The sequence below is a fragment of the Mesoplodon densirostris genome, chromosome 6 (genome assembly GCF_025265405.1).
Source record: "Mesoplodon densirostris isolate mMesDen1 chromosome 6, mMesDen1 primary haplotype, whole genome shotgun sequence".
Taxonomy (NCBI): domain Eukaryota; kingdom Metazoa; phylum Chordata; class Mammalia; order Artiodactyla; family Ziphiidae; genus Mesoplodon; species Mesoplodon densirostris.
The window spans coordinates 6,981,170-7,004,229 of NC_082666.1; positions in this window are offsets into that span (position 1 = coordinate 6,981,170).

Consider the following 23,060-nt stretch of genomic DNA (forward strand, 5'->3'; position numbering starts at 1 on the left):
CCGCTTCCTGGCCCCGAGACCACGTCAAGCCACTTAGCCTGGGGGGGTGGGGCTTCCAGAACATCTGAGGTGCCTTGTCTCCCAGGGCCCCAGGAACCCGAGGCCCTGACGACCTGGATAACAACACTCACATCTATTGAGCACTGGCCGGGTACCTGGCCTATATCAAGGCCTCTCCACCCCATGTGACCCACAAGTGACACCACACTGACGCCATGTCACAGATGAGGAGACTAAAGTGCAAAGAGATACAGCGACAGGTCCCAGTTTAGAGAGGGGAAACTTACGCCCCCAAAATTAACTCGGTAAGAAGGGGAAAGAGCCCTGGGACAGGAGCCCAGGAGCCTGGGTCTAGGCCACCTCCGCCCCTGCCAGGAGACCCACAGCCCGCAGGTCCTCCTGTCCCCAGTGGTGAGTCCGCTGTCCCACACTCAGGGTCAGAGCAACACCCAACAGAGCGGGATTCAGCGGAGCGAGCTCGGCCCTGAGACCCTAGTGAGTCCTGAGCCCTAGAGAAGAGGCAGGTGTGTGCCCAGCAGGAGGGGTCATCAGAGGACTGCAGCACAAAAGCTGGAAAAGGTGGGCGTGTTGATGCCTGGGTGCCCAGCTAGGTGCTCTCGCTTGCATTTTCCCTATAAAGGAAAAGCAGCATGTGCGTGGGGGGTAAAGGGAGTGTCACCAGACAGGTGACAACAGGCTTTACACACATGCCCAAGAGCCTTGGTTCATTTCAAGGACGCTGACCTGGCCCTACAGTGCTCCAGGTCCTGGGCTGGGGTGGGGTTCAGAGCTAAGTGAGGGCAGGGTGGGGGTCCCTGCACTTGAGGATTCGAGGTCGGGGAGGGGAGGCAAGCAGAAGCATCATTGGAGGTGGCAGGGCTACTCTCCAAGGCAGACAGGGCTGGCAGCTCCCACCATCGAGGATCAGCTTCTGGGCGGAGGGGCATTGCCAGGCCCAGAACTCCACTCTGGCCCACAGAGACCAGCACGGACGCTGCCACCCATCCTCCCAGCGAGGGCTGGGCTGGGCTTAGACCCCAGGGGGGAAATATTTGAACTGAGTGAGCCGGTGAGTTCCCACCCCCAACCACCTTGGGTCTCAGATTTCAGGATGCCCATAAGGGCTGGGGTAGGGTAAGGGAGCGGGGGGAAATATCCCTGGTTTTAAATGCAGGTTTCCAGGCCCCACCCCAGAGGCTCTGATTCTGCCAGTCTGGCCCAGGCCCAGGAATCTGCATTTGACAAGCTGTCCAGGTGACTCTAGTGCAGCAGGTCCAGGAGGGTATCACTGCCCAACAGTGTATTGATGGAGAACCTGGCAAACGTGAGGGCGAGTCCCACATCCCCCCTTCCCTGCTGCGTGGCCTTCAACTTTCTGCTAGCGCCCAGCGCAGCCATTCAGAGAGGCCGGTGGGTGCAGGGTTTAAAAGCTCAGGCTCCCAGTCAGAGGACCTAAGCTTCTGTCCCATCTCTGCTCCTCACGGCTGTGTGACCTTCCACAGGCTAATCAACCTCTCCGTGCCACAGTTCCTTCATCTGCACAGGAAAGGTAATAATAGCACCTGCTCCCAGGGGTGTTAATGGAAAATACACGTGCGCTAAACATTCAGTGAACCGTGGCTCTTGGGTACGAATTCTCGACTTCCCAATGGTCTCCCTGCACCTGCCCTCACCCCCAGAGCAGCCAGAGGGATCCCGTTAAAACCTGTGTCCCATCAAGTCAGGCCCCCCCTGCAGTGGCCTCCTGGCCAGTAGCCTTCTTTCTCACCACGGGTCACTGGCCCTGGATGCTCTAACCCCTGCCCATGTCTGTGCGCTCAGCCCCAGCCACCACCTGGGCCCTGGCTCACGTGCCCGCCCTCCCCAGGAACCCTCCCTGGTTTGGCTCCTTCTCATCCAGGCCTCAGTCCAAATGTTAGTACCCACTGTGTGCCAGCTTTTTCGTTTGAATAGAATATTTATATTTTCTCCAACAGGGACACCTCATCTTACTGTGCTTCGATTTATTGCACTTCGCAGTTATTGTGTCTTTTACAAATTGAAGGTTTGTGGCAACCCTGCATCAAGCAAGTCTATCGGTGCCATTTTTCCAACAGCATTGGCTCACTTCGTGTCTCTGTGTCACATTTTGGCCATTCTCAAAATATTTCAAACCCTCCACCAGCAAAAAAATTATTATTTGCTGAAGGCTCAGATGATGGTTAGCATTTTTTGGCAACAAAGTACTTTGAATTAAGGGGTGTATATTGTTTTTTGTTTTGTTTGGTTTTAAATATAAATCTTTATTTATTTATTTTTGGCTGTGTTGGGTCTTTTGTTGCTGCACGCGGGCTTTCTCTAGCTGCGGCGAGCAGGGACTACTCTTGGTTGTGGTGCGTGGGCTTCTTATTGCGGTGGCTTCACTTGTTGCAGAGCACGGACTCTAGGTGCGCGGTCTTCAGTAGTTGTGGCACTTGGGCTCAGTAGTCGTGGCTCACAGGCTCTAGAGCACCAGCTCAGTAGTTGTGGCACACGGGCTTAGTTGCTCCGCGGCATGTGGGATCTTCCCGGACAAGGACTCAAACCCGTGTCCCCTGCACTGGCAGGCAGATTCTCAACCACTGTGCCACCAGGGAAGCCCTCTGTACGTTGGTGTTTTTAGACATAATTCTACTGCACACTTAATAGACTGTGGTATAGTGTAAACATAACTTTTATGTGCACTGGGAAACCAAAAAATACCCATGACTCGCTTTATTGAAATATTCGCTTTATTGCAGTGGCCTGGAACAAAACCCGCAATATCTCCAAGGTATAACTGTATCTACCAAAAGAAAATCTGAAAGATTCTTTAAAAACTAAGAACAGTGATTACTGGGGTAGGGAATCAGGCAGGTAGGAGCAGAGGTGAGAGAAGGGGTTTCCTTTATAACTTTTTCTCTATTCTGGGTTTTGAACCACATGAATGCTCTATATATTCACCCTTTTTGGTGAATAAATGTATAAATAAATGGATGGATGCTTTTTAAAAAAAGTCTCCACCTTTTTCATTGAAAAAAACAGAAAGACAACTTACTGAATTGGAGAAGACATTTGCAAACGATATGACAAATAAGGAGTTAATATCCAACATATATAAGCAGCTCATATAACTCAACATCAAAAAAAACACAAACAACCCAAATAAAAAATGGGCAGAAGAACTGAAGAGACATTTTTCCAAGCGGAAATGCAGATAGCCAACAGACACATGAAAAGATGCTCAACATTGCTAATTATCAGGGAAATGCAAATCAAAACCACAGTGAGATATCACCTCGCACCTGTCAGAATGGCTATCGTGAAAAAGAACACAAATAATAAATATTGGAAAGGATGTGGAGAAAAGGGAACCCTTGTACACTGTTGGTGGGAATGTAAATCGGTGCAGCCACTGTGGAAAACAGTGTGGAGGTTTTTCAAAAAACTAAAAAGAACTACCATGTGAGCCAGCAATTCCACTCCTGGGTATATAGCCCCCACAAAATGAAAACACTAATTCGAAAAGATACATGTACCCCAATGCTCATAGCAGCATTATTTACAATTGCCAAGATATGGAAGTAATCCAAGTGTCCATCAACAGATGAATGGATAAAGTTGTGGTATATATATATATATATATATATATATATATATATGCAATGGAATACTACTCAGCCATTAAAAAAGAATGAAATCTTGCCATTTGCAGCAACATGGAGGCACTTGGAGGGCATTATGCTAAGTGAAATAAGTCAGACAGAGAAAGACAAATATGGTATGATATCACTTATATGTGGACTCTAAAAATAATACAGCAAACTAGTGAATAGAACAAAAAGGAAGCAGACTCACAGATATCCAGAACAAACCAGTGGTTACCAGTGAGGAGAGGGATGGGGGGGGAGGGGCAGTATAAGGATGGGAAAAAAGGGTTATTATGGATTTATGAAATCAAGTGTGCGAAACTCTTGAAGACTGTAAAGCACTATAGAATTTAAAGAATCTTTCATTCAATTTTTAAAAAAAGGGCTTCCCTGGTGGTGCAGTGGTTAAGAATCCGCCTGCCAATGCAGGGGACATGGGTTCAAGCCCTGGTCCGGGAAGATCTCACATGCTGCGGAGCAACTAAGCCCGTGCGCCACAACTACTGAGCCTGTGCTCTAGAGCCCACGAGCCACAACTACTGAAGCCCACGCACCTAGAGCCTGTGCTCCACAACAAGAGAAGCCACCGCAATGAGAAGCCCATGCACTGCAATGAAGAGCAGCCCCCACTCGCTGCTACTGAGAAAGCCTGCGCGCAGCAACAAAGACCCCATGCAGCCAAAAATAAATAAAATAAATAAATAAATTTATTTCAAAAAAAAAACTTGAAAAAATTTTAAATTAAATAAATAAAATTTTGGGGGGCTTCCCTGATGGCGCAGTGGTTGAGAGTCCGCCTGCCGATGCAGGGGACACGGGTTTGTGCCCTGGTCCGGGAAGATCCCACATGCCATGGAGCGGCTGGGCCAGTGAGCCATGGCCGCTGAGCTTGCGCGTCCGGAGCCTGTGCTCCGCAACGGGAGAGGCCACAACAGTGAGAGGCCCGCGTACTGCAAAAAAATATATATATATAAAATAAAATAAAATAAAATAATAAATAAATAGAATTTTTAAATCACCTTTCTGGAGAGGCTCTCCCTGACCAACCTTAATAAAACTGCCCCCTTTGCATCACTCTCATTCCCTCACCTGCTTTATTTTTATTCATAATCCTGTCACTGACTGCCATCATTTTAAGTGTGTATTGGCTGATTATTGTGTGTCCCTCCCACTGCAATGTCACCCTGTGAGGAGCAGGCCATATCCCGCCCCAACGCCTTGTCGGAGGTGTGCCATAGATCCCGAGGGGAAGAGTGAAAACCATCACAGAGTTAGTTGCTCTCACCTGCCCGGCTGTGTGCACCTCCACACCCTGTTCAGGGCTTGTTGATATTGCACCCAGTATTAAATCTGGCACAACTTCACGCTCAATAAATCCTTGTTGAGTGAATAAAGAAATGAATGTCTAAAAGACCTTTTAATAGATGGACACATACCTTCCAGAGGGACAAGCAAAGCCTTTTAAGAGGAAAACACCTAGAAGAGGTACTGGCATAGCGTAGTTGCTCCATACGTGGTAGCTACTATAATTATACTAAAGTCTAAATGACTTACCTGAACCTCTTTCTTTGAGCAGGAAGAAGTGAGGCCAGGAGAGCCCTGAGAAGACAGGGAGGAAGCAATTCCAGAGACAGAAAAATCTTCTTTGGAGTTTTTCTCCAATAATTGTATCATTTCCTTTTTCTTTTCAAAAAGTCTCTGTCCGTGTGGGTCTCTGCCTGCCTGCCCCTCCCTGCTGTAAAACATCCCAGACCGTCTGAGGGTCAGGAGTCCCCATCAGAGAAGCTACAGCTTCAGATTCATGGTCACGAAGCTCACAGCCCCCCAAGGGGCCAAAGGGGCCACACCCAGGTGTTGAGGGTAGGGAGAGCAGGGAGTGACCACCTCTTACCCCCCACCTACGCCCAGGGCTCCTCCAGGCCCTGCTCCCAGCAGCCCTGAGAGGCCACAAACGTGCAGCGAAAAGAACTTGGTCTCTAGAATCTGTCAGCCCTGGATCCTGTCCCAGCTCCTGACCTTCCAGCACATTCTAGGCCCCAGTCACCTTACCCTCTATTTGATATGCCTGGTTTTATTTCACCCTCACATCTTTGGGAAGCAGTTGTGCTATTCCCCCATTTCATAGCTGGGGAGGTTGAGGCCAGAGAATCACTTGCTCACATGTTGTAAGACTGTCCCAAGCCAGGAGTCCCAGCCAGCCTCCCTGTGCTCCCATCTCCCACCACGCCGCCTTAGGCCAGGCGCTCCGCCTGCTGAGTCTCAGTTTCCCTATCAGTAAAATGTGGGGAATGGAGGCTCCTTTTCAAGTTTATTGTGAACATTTAATCACTTAAAAAGTGACTCACGGAAGCGTTTGACCCAGGAGGGGCTCATCAAACGTTTCCTTCCCTCCCTGGGGGAAGCCCTGCATCCGTTTGCCACTGGACAGCAGCCTTGATTGGTCACTTCTTCCGTTTCCCATGTGAGTGGGATGAGGATGCAGGGAGGGCCGCTGGGAGGACCTGAAGGGGCATAGTGCCCACCAAGCCCGGCGTGGGGAGGGGCTGGGGGCTGAGAGCCCACGTGCCAGCACCCTGCACCCCCCGCCCCCGGCCTGTCCCCACAGTGACACGGTACCTGCTGCCATCAGCTCTCCAGCAGGGCCAGCAAGGAGCTGGCAAAGGAGGGCTGGACAAAGAGGAAAGAGCAGCCCTCCTCCCAGCTTTTGTTTCTTCCTTGCAGGACTGTTTTTTGCTTTTTGGGTTTTTTTTTAAATCCAGCCACGCTGTGGTCCCATCCAGGGCCTCCTGCCTCCTTCCACCTCCTCACTGGTGGCTGTCACACGACAGACATTTTTAGTGGTGACAGCTGGCCTTGTGGAACTCAGCTCGAGTACGGGAATGTTTTTTAAAAAAAGAGTGAGCCAAACCACCGTCACTTTAAATAGCAATGCAGCGGGAGGAGAGGCGGGGAAGTGCATGCAGGCAGGAGCCCCACGTCCCCACGTCCTGCATCCCCACGTCAGGCTGGGCTTCCACACACAGCGTCAATGGAAGGAGGAAGGTCCAAGCCGAGACGACCTCAGAGCTCACAGGTCCCACCTCTGCATTTGACAAAGGGAGAAACTGAGGCCTAGAGAGGGAGGATGTCACACCCAAGATCACACGCTTGGGAGTGGCAGGGCTGGGACACCAACCCAGGTGTGTGTGGGTCCAGCACCAGGCTCTTCACTGTGACGAGGCCCGGCCCCCCGATGCCCCCGTCCCCTTTCCTGACCTTGGAGAGAGCCCACTGCAATGGGCGTGACTGGTGACCACTGCTGAGACCAGCATTCCCAGACCAGGGCACCATGAGAGCAGAGGCCCCCGGGGCCTAGAACAGGCTGGAATTCAGTTAACATCTACAAAGGAAGGACAGGTACAGGCTCAGATTCCAAGGGGTCCACAAGCCCCCCCGGGACCCTCATCTTTGTAGCTGCAGGATCTAGAGCCTGTTGACTCCCCTTGGTCCCATCCAACACCAACTCTTGTCATTTTTGTCCCCACCACATTCCCTTCAGTAGCCTGAAACTGACCACAGTGGGCCACTGATACCATGAAATGGACCAATGCGACTGCAGCTTCACACACAGATCGCGAGCATCAGTGCTGAGCCCGAGAGACCTGGGCTCCAGTCCTGTCTCTTCCGCTTCTCTCCGCGAACTCGGGCATGCTGAGCCCCCTCCAGCTCCTCTGCCGGGGAGAATAGGAGTATCAGGTGGACTGACTGTGAGAATCAATGAGAAAAATGCGTGTAGAGCCCAGAGCCCAGCGCCTGCCTTACTAAGTGGTGGCTGTTCTTGTGATTACTAAGGTGACACGGATCCCTGTCCCTTCGCCATCCAGGTCTCCCCTCTCTGGACGTCTGCCCCTTTGCTCTGACATCCATAAAGGGCAGCTGATGCTCACCACAGTGCAGCACACGCCAGTCTGGCCTGAGCAGAGAAAGAAGAGGACTCTCCCCTTCCCTGTTCCAGAGACCGCACTGCTCCTAGTGTAACCTAAGAACCAACTCCCCAAGTCTTCTGGGCCACCTCATTCCCTACCACTGCCCTTTCCTGCCTAATTCTCTCCATGGCACTTACCTTCAGCACTGTGTTGTTTGGTTTAATGCGCATCTCCCTCCTCATCCCCACAACAGGGGCTCCATGAGGGCAAAGAGTTTGCTGCGACATCCACAGTCTAGCCGGGTGCCTGACACATGACAAGAACTTAATACACAACCACTGAGGCTCAAACGTGCCCTGGGGGCACCTCAGCGGACTGACAGCTTCTCCGTGCCTCATCCAGCGCAACCAGGGCAACCATGGGAGAAGTTAAAAATTAGAGAAGGGAGGGCTTCCCTGGTGGCGCAGTGGTTGAGAATCTGCCTGCCAATGCAGGGGACACCGGTTTGAGCCCTGGTCTGGGAAGATCCCACATGCCACGGAGCGGCTAGGCCTGTGAGCCATGGCCGCTGAGCCTGCACGTCTGGAGCCTGTGCTCCGCAACGGGAAAGGCCGCGATAGTGAGAGGCCCGCGCACCGCGATGAAGAGAGGCCCCCGCTTGCCGCAACTAGAGAAAGCCCTCGCACAGAAACAAGACCCAAACACAGCCAAACATAAATAAATAAAGAAAGAACTGAGTTAAAAATTAAAAAAAAAAAATTAGAGAAGGGAAACATGAAGCAGAAGGGGGAGATGAGGGCACAACTCCTGCATAGCAAGAGGGAACGTTTGTGTCCCAGGAACCTTAGTTTAAACGCAAACCTCTAGATGCCCTCCTCTGCTGAGGACTACTGGGTGTCTCTCATTTGACCCTCACAACACCTAGGAGGTGAACTTTTTTACTATCTCCCCACCCAACTTTACAGAGAAGGACACTGATGTTCAGAGAGGTGAATACACTTGCCCAAGGTCACACAGCACTAAGTAATGTGCGACTCAGAATTCTAACCAAAGTCTGACCCTAGTGCCTGTACTCTTGCTATTAATAATCTATTAATAATTTTCAGCCCTGCCCAAGAGAATCATTCTGCATCAGGGCAAAAGATTCAGAAATTAAACAGGCTGGCACATGAAGCAGGGAGCTCCCCATCACTAGAAGCATTCAAGCAGGGGCTGAGCAACCCCCAGAGATGGACAGGATGGCAGGGTCCCTGAACTGGGTGAGGGTGGGTGTGAACTAGAGGGCCTTTAGGATCTCAATGCTGAGACGTTTCGATTCTGTGATCCACACCCCAGGCTGTGAGCTGTGGGTCCGTGTTTCCGTAAGCAACACAGTCACTCCTTGTTTCAAGGCTTAGAAAAGAAAAAATAACCCAAAGAGTTAAATAAATGTATCAGCATGTCATGTCATACATTGGAGAAACACACTTATTTTTACATAAGAAAAATTCTGGTAAATAATAATATCTAATATTTTATGGAGTCACTACATGCCAGACTATAACAAATATTTTAATATATTAAATTGTTTAAATATATTAGCCCATTTAATCCACACTGTGATCCTGTGTGGTGGGTACTATTATTATACGCGGGTGGATTAGTCAGGTTTCTGCTACAATCCTGCTGTGTAACAAACCACACCACCAATCCAGTGGCTCGCCACATTTCTCTTCCTCTCCCATAGGTCTGCGGGTCAACTGGGGTGACTCTGCTTCATTCTGTGGGTCGGCTTGACTTTGCTCCAGGCCATGGGTCAGATTCAGGTCAGATTCAGGTCATCTCCACAAGTGTCTCCTTCTAGAACCATCAGTTAGCTACCTGGGACATTTTGCCTTGTAGCACATGGCAGAAGCTCAAGCATCCAGGCCAAAAACCCAACCACATATCAAGCCAGTGCTTTTGTCACATCCACTAATGTCAGACTGGCCAAGGCAAGTCACATGGCCAAGCCCACACTTCAGCGGACTGGGGATTATACTCCAGTGGGGGCACTGCAAAGTCACGTGGCAAAGAGAATGGATGTATTAACCTAAGACAGGAGGGAATGAAAATTTGAGACTAATACCCAGTCTATCCCCAAGAGGTGTCACAGATGAGAACCCAGGGCCTCACCTAGGGACACAAGTGGCCCAAGGTCACAGGGCTGGTTACTGGGATTCCAACTGGGATTCTGACCCAGGATGTCTGACATCCAAGCTACTCCACCCCCACAGGCTGTCAGGCAAGTACCTGATATGTACTAGGTGCTCCATAAATTATCAGCTCATCGTTAAGGTGTATGCTTCAAATAGGTGCAGTTTATTGCACGTCAATTATAGTCAATGAAACTGTTAAGTTGTCTTTAAAAAGAAAATTTAAAGAACAAGAGAAAGGGCTTCCCTGGTGGCACAGTGGTTAAGAATCTGCCTGCCAATGCAGGGGACATGGGTTCGAGCCCTGGTCTGGGAAGATCCGACATGCTGTGGAGCAACTAAGCCCACGAGACACAACTACTGAGCCCGAGTGCCACAACCACTGAAGCCCGCGCGCCTAGAGCCCATGCTCCGCAATAAGAGAAGCCACCCAATGAGAAGCCCGCACACCGCAACAGAGAGTAGCCCCCCGTTCGCCACAACTAGAGAAAAGCCCATGCGCAGCAACAAAGACCCAACGCAGCCAAAAATAAAAATAAATAAATAAATTTATTTTTTAAATAAATAAAGAACAAGAGAAAAATGATCAGTCAGTGAATGAGATGTTAGTACCTGGTGCAGGACTTGGTTTTGAAGAATATCAGCAAAGGATTGGAGTTTGGCTTCCACAGTGAGAACCAAGAAAGCCTCCGTGACATCCATCCATAACGAGCTGCTCAGAGGGGAGGCCTGGTGGGGAAAGTGCTTCAAAAGCACGCCTCTGAAGTCGTCTTACCAAAAACAGCGAACTTAAATCTGGAAGAGCCTCTAGACCCGAATGCCAATTTACAGGAAATACAGAGAGCAGAAAAACAGGTTAGAAACCACCAAGGGGACACAGTCGGCAAGATCCAGACCAAGGGGAACTCTTCATGACAAATACATTGCAAGGAAAACAACATGGGACTCGGGGAGCCTATTTAAGAACAGATTAAAAGCACTTGTCAATTTCAGTGTGTGGCCCTTATTTAGATGCTGGTTCAAATGAAAATAAACACATATGAATGCATGTTGTATATATTTTCACATATTAAATACATAAATATAAATACAAATTAAGTATCTAATATATGAATACCCTAAATATTAAATAGATATGTTTATGCATTAAATGTAAATTGAGACCATTGGAAATGAGACCATTATGTATGACACTGCCTAAGTGTTTTACATGTATAATTAGGTATGAAATATATTTGCACTTAGAAATGTGATGGTTTGATTTGGGTTTTCTAGGTATTGTAGCTACGTGTTACACTTTGAAAGGCCTTATTTTCTAGAGCTGCACTCTGGAGTATTTCCAGATGAAACAATACGGTGTCTGGGATTTGCTTCACAGTAAATAGGGAGGGGAAGCAGGGGGTGGGGGCAGAGGTGAAATGGCACCGATCATGAGCAATGGTTGGCACAGCTGCGTGGTGGGCACACGGGGCTCATTATACCAGCCTCTCCATTTTTGGTAAATGCTTGAAATTTTCCATCTGGAGAAATTAAAGCTAAATAACCTCTATAACAAAAAATTTAGAAAGTTTTTTTCCATTTTTTATTGCATAAACTACAGATAAACATAAAACTTACCGTTTTAACCACTTTTAAGTCTACTGCTCGGTGGCATTAAGTCCAGTCACATGTTTGCGCAACCATCACCACCATCCATCTCCAGAATCCTTCTCATCTTGCAAAACTGGAACTCTGTCCCCATCAAACAATTCCCCATTCCCCCTCCCCGCAGCGCCTGGCACCCACCATTCTACTTTCTGTCTCTATGAATTTGATCATCTAGGTGCCTCATATAAATGGAATCACATAGTATTTGTCCATTAGGGACAGGCTTATTTCACGTAGCATAATGTCCTCAAGCTTCATTCATGGTGTAACATGAGTCAGGATTTCCTTCCTCTTTAAAGCTGACTAATACTCCATTGCATGTATAGACCACATTTTGTTTATCCATTCATCCATCCGTGGACACTTGGGTGGCTTCCACATTTTGACTATTGTGAATAACGCTGTGATGAACACGGCTGTATAAATATCTTTTTTTTTTAAAGATTCTCTAAGAAGATAATTATGGAGGCCATTCTTTCCCAATCAGAAGTGGGAACTCACGGCCTGACATTCCTGCAACATTCGAAATAAGACTCATTGGGCACCTGCTAAACGTCAGGTACCATATTAGATTCTATGGATCCCCCAGTGAGCAAGACAGACACACCTTTGGCTGAGTGGAGCTGCCTGTCCCATGGGACCTGTCAGGTCAGGGGGTCTCCAGGGCCGGGGGAGAGGGCATGGGGGTGGGGGGCAGGCCTGTGTTTTCAGGAGCTCTGGCAGGGTGGCAGGCTGAAAGGGGACAAGTTCACCAGCCAAGCAAAGGGCAACAGCAGAGCCGTTCCACGCACCCCCATCCATGTCACTGTCCTGCTCCCAACCAGGAAGTGACCCTCTCGTCCCCTCCATCCCTCCCTCCTGGCAGCCCTCCTCTGAGCATTGGACTCAGGCAGCCGTGGTTGTCAGGCTGGCCAGCCCAGCATGACTCAAGGGGTCACCTCTGCTTTAACAGGAGAGTAACCTGCAGGCCAGCTTTTGGAGTGAGCCGGGATGCCTCTTTCTCTTCTCCTTTCTAACCGGTGTCCAGGAAAGGAGGGCGGTCCTTGAAGCGGTGAAGAAAGCTGGGGCCGCGCGTCTACCCGCTCACCATGAGCCCCTGTGTGCCACGGCCTGAGTGGCCATCGGGGAGATGGAGGTGGCCGGGCTCCTGATTTCTGCTCTCAAGGGGTTTGCAGTCTTTAGCTGGAAAGCCAGACACACACCCAATGGCAATGCGGCAAGGAAAGTGCTGTGATGGGGGAAGTATAGGCCCAAAGAGGACCCCAAGCACCACTGAAAGGGGATACCTGGGCCAGAAGGCACACCTGGGCTGACTCTGGAAGGTGGAAAGGCAGTGTGACTCCTGCAGCTCAGAGGGGAGGGTGGCCATGGTTCCGTGTGACGCTGGGCTCCAAAAAAGAAGCTGAGCAGTGGGCAGGGCCAGGGACTGAAGAGCCTGTAGGCAAAGGGAAAGGGTCTAGATTTTACCCAAGGGCAATAGGGAGCCACTAAAGACTGTTCCGCAACAGAGAGAGAACGGAGTATATACACCCTCAAAAGTTCCATCACTCTGGTTGCTGTGGCAAAGATGGGAAGTGGGAGGGGTCAGGCTGGAGGAGGGCAGACGGGTTGGAGGGTCCCACAGCAATCACAGCGAGAGTCTCCAGCGCCATCTCGGGAACCTGCCTACAGGGCAAGCCCCCTCCCACTCAGCCCCCAGCACTGGAAACTCCAGAAATGGCCAGGGCTGCTTCTTTGGCCTCCACCCCAACCTCCTGCCAAGGCATTTAGGAAGACGTGGCTAAAAATGCAGAGCTGCAAAGAGTCCACGTGGGCCTGAGCAGTTAAGAACCTGGGGTGGAAATCAGAGAGACTGGTTGGCACACTTGGCCTCTGCAAAACTTTGAGAAGGTTGTCACTTCTCTGGGCTTCAGTTTCCTCGCCTCTAAAATGGAGATAATGCACATGCTTCCCCTACAGGGAGGCGGAGAGAATCAGTGAGAAAATAAACATCAAGAGCTACCACGGTGCTTGCTCAACAAATCTTGGTTACTGATCATCAGTAGCAGTACTGCTATTACATATGTCCCAGCAGTTCACAAAATCTCAACCCTTCCACCCAGGGCAGCAGGGTTCAAGTGTTCCTGGTCTTTTCTACCTGTTTTTTGTGACTCCTTCTGCCCTGAAAGGTCCCCTCCCTGATTCTCAAACCAGTGAAATCCTGCCTGTACCTCAAAGCCCAGCCCAAAGGTCACCTCCTCCACAAAGCCTGCCTGGATTCCCCCTCCCCACAACACAGAGACTCTCACGCCCACAGCCTCCAGGGCTCACCTCTGTGGCAGCTCCTAGTTTCCCATGAGGTAAGAAGCTTGTGTCACCTTGTCACTTCCCCCTTCAGTCTGTGAGGGCTGAGGTTCCAGCTTAGTGGCTGGCGTGGAGCAGGAGTTCAGTAAATGTGGGCTGGCTGGGTGGACAGATGGACAGAAGAATGGTGAAACAAGCTTTCTGTATCAGTCAGAACTAGTTGCAAGTACAGAAACCCAACTCAATCTTCTGTAAGCCAGAAGGCAGGACTGCTTCAGGCAAAGCTGGATCCAGGTGTTCAAACAATGTCATCTCTTTTTCTCTGTCTCACTTCACCTCTCAGCAGTGTTCTCTACTATGTTGGCTTCATCTTTGCCCAGGCTGTCCACGTGGTTGACCTTTTACCTTATACCCTACCAGCCTTGACTGCCAGCAGAAAAGAGCTTCACTTTCCCCCTTATCTGAGCCCTTGTCCCAGGATTACATCTCATTGGCCTGCCTTGGGTCACATGATGACAACCACCAAGCCCTCTAGCCAGGGGAATGGCCAGGCCAGGGTCACAGTCTCGTCCCCGACAGAGGGAACCAGGGAACCAAGGGTGGGCGTGGAGCAGAGGGCAGGTAAAAACAACAGCCACATCCCATGTCCCGTTCTCACCCTGAGCAGTGGATCTACAGGCTGGGCCTAGCTTTGGCCTAAGTGTAAAGAGGGCCCTCCTCAGAGAACTCAGCCCCAAAGAGGAAACGGACAAGTAAACATATCACTAGGAGCCTCGCTGTGCGGCCACCAGAGCCGAGCAGATGGTCCACAGGAGGTGACCGAGGAGGGAGCCAGCCCCTCCGCCTGGGTGGTCAGGAGGGGCTGTCCCCAGGAGAAATGGAGCAGGGTCATCGCACTCACCTTGACCAGGCATCCCAAGACCCTCCTCCCACAGGCTAACCTGCCCGCCCCACCGGGCCACACCCAGACCTGGTATGAGGAGGCCCGTGGGTCTCCAGCTCAGACTGGCCCTGACCTGGAGGGTGGTTTCCCTCAGCACACAAGGGAAGGGCACCGTCCCCCACAGTGTGCACTCGAGGCAAGAAGAACCGGAGTCATTTCGATGGCAGTAAATTCAAAAGCTGTCGCCTCCTCTCCCTCCCTCCCAGGAACAACAATAACTATACGATAACATGATGCCCACCTCATGCAGCCCCGGGAAGCTGCTGCACGCCATTTTATCACCATTCACAGACAAGGACTCGAGGTCCAGAGAAGGACGTCCCCTGCCCGGTGTTACCCAGTGAGCACTGGGCTGGGATTGAAGTGACCCCAGAGCTGTGTCCTCCATGCTTCGCTGCCGCCTTTCACTCCAGAGCAGTGTCTCCACACTCGGATGCCCATCACCACTGCCTTGGGAGCGGCTTAAAAAACCTTATTCCTGGTCCCTCCTCAGACTCTCTGCATCAGGATCTCAGGATGGGAGGGGCCCAGGGATCTGCATTTAGCCAGCCTCCGGGGAGATTCTGATTCAGCCAGACTAGCAGGCACCTGAGGAAACCATTTGGTTTCCAGAATATCCCCATCAAGAGGGTAAGGAACCAGGTAGAGACAGTTCCCAAGGGTCCCACTGGGGAAGGGACCTCAGGGACAAACGGCCCCCCGTGTTCTTCCCAGCCCCTCCTCGTGGCCCCCCATATGCTCAGTTTTTAACTTAAATATTCAGAGTCCCCTCCCCTGTTCGAGCATAAATGTGCAGCTCCCACCGGGATTTTGGGGGGTGGGGGGATCTCAGGCCAACACTTTCTGTGTGCTCCAATCTTTTCAGGAAGAAGAGGCCCCCAAGCCTCAAGAGAGATTGTTTTCCTACTGTCTGAATTGCATTTGTGAAGGGGTCATTGATTTGCTTCCCCATTTTTTATTAATCAAAGACAAACCACGGCCAGCCAGGCCTCTGATCTGGGGGACGCAGCCACACTGAGATGATCCCATCCTCACCCAGAGCACAGGCACCCAACGTTTCTGATGGGGTCACAGGGGCTTTGTTCCTACTAGGCTTTCTCACATATCTAGAACACTCCCCAGCAGTCCACGAGCCCAAGGTGCCAGATACGGAGTCTGGGTTCCAGGCAGAGGGGATAGAGCGTAGGCTGAGAACAATTTGCCAAGGTTACCTTGGAAGCAAAACCCAGGTGCTGTCGTAATTGAGGCCCGGGCTTCCTGCCTCTCTCTTTAGATGTGAGCAGAGCCCAAAAGCGCATCCCCAGGGTCTCTTGGCCACAGTGCCAAAGCAGAGAAAACCAGAGCAGCAACCCAGTTAGGGCTCATTTTCAAACAGCAGAACTCCAGACATGGCCCCCTCCACCCCCATGCAACTTGCTGGGCCTATGGATCCCCAACATCTGGCCTGAATCCGTTCTGTTTCTACCACATCTGGGATGGGGAGAGGGTGTGAAAATGACCCTCCCCTATTTCCCAGGGCTGGTTCCTGACAGTTGGAAAGTCTGAGGAGGAGAAGGCTTTTCTTGGATCTCACACAGAAGCTCATTCAGCAGAAGTTTGCCCGAAGTCTCAGTTTCCCCTCCCAGTAACAGGGATGCTGAGCCTGCCCCGCAGCCAACCCACAGCTCCCCCTTCTCCCTGGTGACTCCTGGAACAGCTCCAGGACAGCACCAGACCAGCTCTTGCTGCAGCCCTGCCCTGGAGCAAGTCAGGACCTAAAGACAGGGCCCCTGGGCTGGGTCCAGGCTCTGCCACTGACCCCTTAGGCCGGCTGTCCTGCCTGAGAAACACACATCCATGTGAGATCAAATGAACACTCCTCACCATGATTCCAGGTCCTTCAGATGCCCCCACTGGACTCCCCACCTCTCACACTGGCCTCTTAGCCCCAAGTCCCCTCCAGCCGCAGAGCTCTCCCTCATGCTGTTCCCTCCAACTGGAACACCTTTCCCTGCTCCTAATCTGGCCAACCCGGCCCAGTCTGAATATCACCGCCCTCTGGAAGCTTTGCCCCTTTGCCCCTAGCTAGGGTCTCTTTCAGGCCCCTGGGCCGCCCTCCCCACGACTCAGGTGGGGTCTTCTTATGTGTTATTGATGGTTGAATGCCTGTGATCCCCCTCTCACGCCCCACCCTGACCCCAAAGGACCAGACACACAGTTGACAACGCTTGGCCAATGGAGATTGGAAAGGTTTCAGTGAGATCACGGGTTTTAAAGAGCCGGATCGCATGCCGCTGGGGGCTGATGTTTGTGAGAGGAGGGTTGGTGAGTCAGGGATGGGGCAGGCGCTCGGCCCCGCCCCTTAAAGGGCTCCCGGGAGCATGCGACCGAGCTATCCAGGGATCCTCAGTGTCTTGAGGGTTAATTCAAAGGGCCTTCCAAGGGTGTGCCCTCCACCGGGGAAAGTGGCCTGCGCTCCTCCACCAACCGCGAGCCCTGCGGGTGCCCGGCTGCTCCGCTCAAGTCTGCGCCAGCGGCGAAGCAACCAGGACCACGGGGCTGAACTACAACTCCCATGATGCCGCGCTCCACGGCGTGTCCGGGAGGAGCGAGCGCCGGCAGCACCACCCCTCACGGCCTTCTGGGGACTGTAGTTCTCCCCAGAGGGGCGCGGCCTGGGGAAAGAGGCGTCTGGGCGGTCTCTCAGGGAAACGCTGAGCCTCCGCAGCCCGCTAGTAGGGAGGGGCTGAGGACGCTGCAGGCCTGGCTGGGCCTCCCTTCACTCCAGCAGCGGTCTCTCCCAGCATCACTTCTTCATCTTCATCATGATCATCACCACCACCCTCATCATCATCAACGTCATCACAACTACTCTATTCCGTGAGCAGCTACTTTGTGCCAGGCCCTGAGCTCATCTCTTGGAAGACAGAGATAAAGAGAGACATGGTCCCCGTCTTTGCTGGCACACAGTCCAGGCAGGGAGACAGACATGGGACATTTAATCGCAGACTTAATTATTTGTGCTGGGTCCAAAAGAGCACAGTATGAGGCTGTAAGAGCAGAGGGGACAGGGAAGGTGATGATGAATAGTTTCTGAGCTAAAGACACACACAAACAGAGTGTGGACAACAATGGACTGGAATCTTTGAAATTCAAAGAGTAAATTTGATGGGTGGGCTGGAAAAATCCAGAACCGTTCCTGCAAATCCCTTCATTATCCCCAAGAAGAAATTTGCCCAGAGAGATTTGGGGACTTGCCCTAAATCACACAGCAAGTCAGAGGAAGTTAGTACAAGGAGAAAACCCTAGATGTTAAACTCCCCAAGGACAGGGCCTGGGTCTTCTGTCTTCTAGATGCCCCACCCCCCAACACACACACACACACACACACACACACACACACACACACACACGCACACGTCTCGCCCAGCCTTGCACATAGTGGTGTGAGGAAGAGTTCCAGGGGCAAAAACATCTCATGCCCAGTGTCCTCCATCAATATGGCAGAGTCCAGCCCTTACTCAGCGAAAGTTTTCGCCTCCCTGAGCCTGTTTCCCCATCAATGAAAGGAGGGCACAGTACACCCGCCTCGTGAGGTAGTTCTAGCAGAAAAACCAAAGGTGATGGATCTGAAACCAGCATTTTACAAGCAGGAGAGGTGCCGGTGTGAGTCACTTTCCATTCTGTGCCCCATTGCAACACTGTGGGGCAGCCAGGAGCCATCTGTGGACCACCATTGGGTGCCGACTGGGGGACAGCTGCCCGTGCGGGAGGTGCACATAGGAGAGAGCTGGGAGCTGGAGGCCCTTCTCTAAGGGGTTCGAGTTTCATCTGAGCCCTGAGGACTCCCCCCGTCAAGTCTTCAAGGTGAGCATGGAATGTGTCTCCCTCAGCGACACATCGCAGGTGGTCAGCTTAAACAGCAGAGCTTCAGTGCAAACACAACCATGTCACTCGACCTGAAAACTTGTCCGTGGCTCCCTGTGGCCCTCCAGATGAAATCCACAGTCCATGGTCTGACCCCAGCTCAGTCCTTGCCCCAGAATTCACCAAACCCTTTCCTCCAAGGGAAGGAAGGCCTTTGGCCAAAGCTATGGGTTGGCAACCCGAAGGGCATTACAATCCCTCTCCCTTTCCAACTTCTACTGTAGAGATGAGCAAAATTGTAAAACTCCATTTTCCCAGCCTCTCTTGCAGTCTGAGATGACCATGTAACCCAGTTCTAGCTAATAAGATAGAACAGAAGTCCCTGGGGAACAATTCCCTTTCTGAATAAAGAGATGGAGTCTGGCAGGGAAAAGGCCTTTTCACTCTTTGCTCTTTGGCTTTTAGCGTTTTCCCCTTCTTCCTGCCTGGAACACAGACATGAGGCCCAGAGGTTTGGCAGCCATATTGTGACCATGAGGCACCAATGTGAGTTCAAGGCCTCCCTGCTGAGGATAGTGAAAAGGAAGACAGAAAGAGCCAGGGCGCCCGGTGGCATCTATAAACCTCTATGCCAGCCCCTGACTGCTCACCCCTGGCTTGTTGTCTAAGTCAGAATCCCCTATCTGTTTAAGCTGCTGTAATAGTTTCTTTATTTGACCTGAACACAATGCTGATGATACACGACCCTGCATGAATGGCCCCTGCTGAGCTCATATCTTATTGCTCTCCTGGGGGTTCACTGTACTCCAGCCTCTATACTGGCCTCTTTCGGTTCTTTAACCACACTGAGCTCATTCCTGCCTCAGGGCCTTTGCACTGCCCACGTCTACTCGTGGCTGGTTCCTTCCATCATCCAGGCCTCAGTTTAAATGCTACCTCCTCCGAAAGGCCCTCCTGGTCCACTACACAATCTGGGGGAGCCTCGCCAGAGCCTCCCCTCTACCATATGACCTTGTTTAATTTTACCACCATTCCTTATTGCTAGCTGATAGTTTCTCTTTCAACTTATTTCTTCATGTGCTTATTATACAGAATGTGAGCTTCATGGGAGGGGGGTTGTCAGGATTTACACCTGTATTACTCGCCTCTGTGTGCACGGTACATACTAAGGGTTTGTTGGATTAATTCATCAATCTGTTCATTAACGCTGCTGCCTTGCCTGACATGCTCTCTCTCTCTCCCACTTTGCTTGGGAACTGAAAATGTCCACTCTTTCTTTGAGCCACCCCTCCTAGGAAAGCCTTCTTGGTACTCCTGTGTTTGGGCTGGGACAGGTCTGGTTCCCACACCCATGACTTTCCATGTCTCTCCTCCTCTGCCCTTTCACACTCATAACTGCAGGGCAGTTGACATCTGGCTCTGTTAGATGTCATCTCCCCCTCCAGGATGTAAACTCTAAGAGGGCAGGGACTGTCTGCTCTGTCTTTCATTCCATGGCTAGTGCCTGGTAAAAGTGATTGTTGAATGAATGAATAATGAATGAATGACAGGAGCTACTTGCTGACTGTGCGCCAGCTGGGCAAGGGGCTATTTTGACGACTTGGTTCACTGTCCCAGCCTAAAAGGGCTGGGTCTTGAGGGCAGGGACCACTTAAGTCCCATCAACCCCACCCCCTGCTATGAGAAAAACTAAATCAAAGCAGTGTGGCCAGTTCAGATTTGCCCTGCTCTGAACAAAGGGGCAGCTGTGTCTTCTGCCTAGACAGGCGCCTGCACCATAGCCGAGCAAAGCCAGCCTGCCTGCACAGCCCAAGGGGCTCCGGGCTGTTTCTCAGCAATACTTTGCCCCTTCCCTCCGCCCCATCCTCCTTCCTCACCCTCTCCCCCAAATAACAGCACAAACCCTCGGCCCTCGCATGGAATTTTTCGTCTTCAAAGCACTTTATAAACATTAGCTCATTAGCTGAGCAGCCCCTTGACACCAAGAGGCTTCTCCCTGGGTGTCTTCTGAATCATAGTGCCAGAGTTTACCGACGAAAACAAGTTTTTCCCATAGAGCGAATGTAGCACCACAGCCAAGATCAGTGTGTCTCAGAAAAAAGGAAGAAGGAAGGAGAGAAACGCTGCCTCTGGCGAGCACCAGCCGAGCGCTGGGCCCAGTGTCAATTCCGAGAACCAGGAGAGCCGAGGGCTGCCAGGCTCAGGGCGATGCCACCAGGCTTCTGGCCCCTGCCCAGGGTCCGACGACCCCACACACGGGGGAGCAGCTGCTGGAGCATCGCCCCCAGCACCCTGGCACCTCTTCCTGCCTCTCCCTCCTGACCCACATCTGCCTTCCCACCGCTGGGGAGTTTCCCGCCTCCCACCCCCACTCCCAGCCACAGCCCATCCGCAGCGAGCAGAGGACCAGCGCCTCCTCATCTGGAAGAGGTGGCGTCGGCCGTCGGTACAGACGGTGGCTGCTTTGGGACTGGACAACCTGGGTTCAAATCCCAGATCGGCGGCACCTACAAGCTTGGAGGCCTCGGGCAAGTGGCTGAGACTCTGTTTCCCCCTCTGTAGAGCAGGGCCGGATGGGCACGTGCTCTCTCAGGGGTGGTCGTGAGACATCTGTGGAAGATGCGTGAGAAGCACCTGGCACTTGGGGGTCGGCGCTGTTCTCAGTGAAGGGGGCAGCTTCCTCCCTCCCTGGTTCCAGGGCGTGGCAAAGGTAGGGCACAGGTCTCCATGGAGGAAACTAAGGGCTGAGCATCACTGAAGCCTACCACAGAAGTGGGCCCTCTCCCCGAGCGAGGGTCTGGTCTCAGCCACCCCCGCCGCCACACCCCGCACCATCTCATCTCTGGAGGAGGCATTTAGTGAAGGCCCAGACTAAAAGCCCGGAAAACATCACCGAAACCACTGCGGAAGTTAAACTGGCTCATGGTAAAAGCCCTGGAAGTACTGCTTTCTAGAACCTCCTCCCCTGTTTCCCCAACAGATATTGACCGAGCCCCTACTGTGCACCAGGCACTGCGCTGGGCAGAGGACACTGCCTCCGAGGACGGTTAAAGAGAACTGAGGGTCTGCCCTGAGCACACGCCAGCTGCTTGCTACTTCCAACTACAGTGAAAAGATCCAAATCTACATGGCCCCCAAATGTGAACTCCTTGAGGGCAGAGACCCTGTCGGGTGGGTAAGAATACTACTGGCCAGCTGGGTGTCCATTTCAGCTCCATCTCCCCTCCTAACAGAACCTTGGTTTGAAGTGAGTAAATATGCTCAGATAAAATATTCACCTCCCAGACTCCATTGCAGCTAGCTGGGCTGCTTGACCCAATTCTGGCCAATGAAATGGAATTAGGAGTCTCCTGCTGGGAACACCCAGGAAATTGGTTGTTTTTCTGATAAAAAGAGGAATTCACCTGGCAGGAGCCTTTTATCCTTTGCCCTTCACTTTTCCCCGATTTTCACCCTAATTTTCCTGCCTGGAATGCTATCATGATACCTGGAGGTAAAGCAGCCATTTTGTGCCATAAGGATGAAAGCCACATGCTAGGGATAGTGGAGCAGGAAGCCAGAAGGACATCCCGAGAGGCTGCCCAGCTCTGACTGCCTCCCCCAGGACTGTCTGGGTTCTGTGTTTAAGCCATCTTGGTCGGGTTTCTGTGACTTGCAGCTGACTAAATCCTGCCTCATCAGCAGGCCACCTCGGAGACCCTCACGGTGCTCAGCAGAAGGGCCAGCACAGAGCAGCTGCTTAATAAACGTAAGTGAATGACAGAGTGAATGGATGGAGGGGGCAGACCAGCCCTGAGACTGTAGGATCTGAACTGCAAACTCAACCCAAAAAGGAAGAGTGGTGGACAATCTAGTCAATTAGGAGACCTGCATTCCTGACCAGCCTTCCCTGGGCCACGCTGTGACCCTGAGCAAGTTCCTTCCCCAGCCTGGGCCTCAGTTTTCCTATCTGAAAAATTCGTGTGTGGACTTTGATGGGTATGCAAAGGGAGCAGCCAGATTCACAGGCAGTGGCCTCTGTGATTCTTCCTTCTTTACTTTCTGGTGAGGGAGGAAGGGGGCTCCTCTCACCTTCAAGCCAAATTCCACAGAGGGGACGACAAAGGAAGAAGCTGCTGGGTTTGGTTACTATCTGGGAAGGGCTGGCCTTGACCAAGCTTGCCACCTGTGCCAGACACCACCGGCTATGTGTCATCTCTCTGAATCTTCACTCCACCCCACGAACTGGGTGCTCTTATTATCCCTATTTAACAAATGAGGAAACGGAGGTTCAAGGGTTAAATAGCAGGGCCTACTTTCCAGGGTGAGCATGTGGCAGTGCCAGGGCTTGTGAGCCGAAGGGATGAGGCCTGACACAACTGTAATCCCCAGTTATGGGGACGGAGGGCTGGAACCTATAAGAGGTGACATCATTTTTCCCAAGGTCCCAGGGAAAAATTCAACAGGCAGTCCCAGGACCGGACCCCAGGTCTTTCTGCCTCCAAAGCAGGTGCCTCCTCCCAGGACAGACATCAGTGTGAACCCAACCCGTGGGATGTTTGCTAAGCAGAGATGCTCAGAGCCACGGGGACAAAGAGAAGTAAATAGTTCTGATGGGGACATCAAAGAAGGCTTC